This window comes from Diuraphis noxia, unplaced genomic scaffold (genome assembly GCF_037042655.1).
Source record: "Diuraphis noxia isolate RWA-SAM2 unplaced genomic scaffold, SU_Dnox_SAM2 contig0001, whole genome shotgun sequence".
Lineage (NCBI taxonomy): Eukaryota > Metazoa > Arthropoda > Insecta > Hemiptera > Aphididae > Diuraphis > Diuraphis noxia.
The window spans coordinates 86,607,777-86,609,718 of record NW_028301711.1 but is presented as its reverse complement, the minus strand read 5'-3'; positions in this window follow the sequence as shown (position 1 = coordinate 86,609,718).

The following is a 1,942-nucleotide window of genomic DNA, read 5'->3' as shown; positions in this document are numbered from 1 at the left end:
TATGTTTTTGGAGTATCTTCTATTTGGTAAAAAAAATTTCCATATTTGTAATATATACAGAGAAAAAATATCCGAAAGTAAAAATCTTAAAATATTAAATAGGTAACCTTGGTAATATCCAGAATAACATTAATATATATATATATATATACAGGGTGATTCTTTTATCATGAACCAGTAAATATCTTGGTAAGTATTAGGAATTTAAAAATTTTTTTTTTTTAATATTCTAGGTTTTATTATTTTACACTGTATTATGATTTTGATAATTTTAACTACCTCCCTTATTCGATAAAACACTATCAACTTTGGATTTTCAAATGGCAATACCTATTTTTGATAACGACAATCTATAAACATATTGAAAAAAATAATTATAACGCTTAAAGTATTTAATTTGAGTAATCCGTTTTCGACCTATTAATGTTTAAGTATTCGTTCTTTGCACTGCTACTGGGCATTTAATCAAACTCGACAGTAAAAACCAGAAGTCAAAACAAAATTATATCTCAATTTGATAATATCCTTAACGGTCATAATCGATGATAGCATGAAAAAAAAAACAATAATAGTAATAACTAATTAGTACAATGGTCAATGATCATTATATGAATTGGACCCTCTTATCTTATCCCCACTCCCACCAGAAAATCGAGCGTCGGCAAACTACGTCAAGTCTGCAGCGTGCTGTATCAACTATAAAGTATAAAAATAACAAGTCATATTTTTACAATTTACCATCATTTTGGTTACATAATGTAGAGATGGTTACTGATTCTTGGTATACGGTGTTATCACTTATTACGTTTGTAGATAAAGGAGAAAATGTTTTAACGGTTAATCAACAGTAAATTGTTCCTGAAAGCATGTGTTAACGAAAACGTTTTAAGTAAATTCTAAATTCTATGTATTATTTTAAATATAAGATTAAACCAATTATTGCAATGTATGTTTGTTGATGTTCTAATGTTTTTTTTTGGATAACAAATTTGAATTTAATCACCCAATCTGCACTATTATGTATGGGATCATAATATATTATATTAGATCATACTTTGCCGACAACTTTATTAGTATAATTTATTGTTAAGTTTAATATGATTTACATATTTTATTGATATTTAAATGATAACCACAGTTAAACATTTTTAATTTTATTTCAGTGGCAATCATTAGAATTTGTATAATAGTGAACTATAAGACTAGACAGCTCAATTTTACCAGCAATTAATGCAAATTCATATTGCTTCCTTCTAATACATATCTGATGCTTTATAAATGAATATGGAATAAAGGAATAAAATACATAATATGCATATTTATACATTGTAATTTAAACTTTAAATAGACTAAACAATTAATTATGTAAGTATGATTTTTTTTTTAGCTTTTCATTTATTATTCATTCAATTAATAATTGAATGTTTATCTTAATATTTATTTATTTTTAGGAAATTAATTTTGTATTCTTTCAAATTTCAATTGCATTAACTTGTAATTATTAAAATATCTATAACTAGATTAAATGAACAAATGCAAATTGTTATTTTTGGTTACCTAGTCACAGGCGCATAGTACACTTCACCTGATAACTGTTTAAGTTAATATTGGAATGAATTAATACATTTTCATTTTCAAATAGATAACAAAATCAAATCAATTAAGTATGTATAAAAAATTTTTTGTATTAAATAAATCAATTTTATAAATAATTTAATGTTTTTTTTTTACTTAGTTGCATTCAGATTAAGAAAAACAGTGCTGCATCTAGACTAATTACTACTACATTTATAAAATTTGTTGATGATAACATTAAGAATTTATTTTATATTTTAATAATTAAGTTAGGTTATTAATTTACTATTTTCCATAAGTTGTAAAGTAGGGTTATGGAATTTTTATGTAATTTTAAAGAATTTTATTGTAAAATAATATTTAAAAA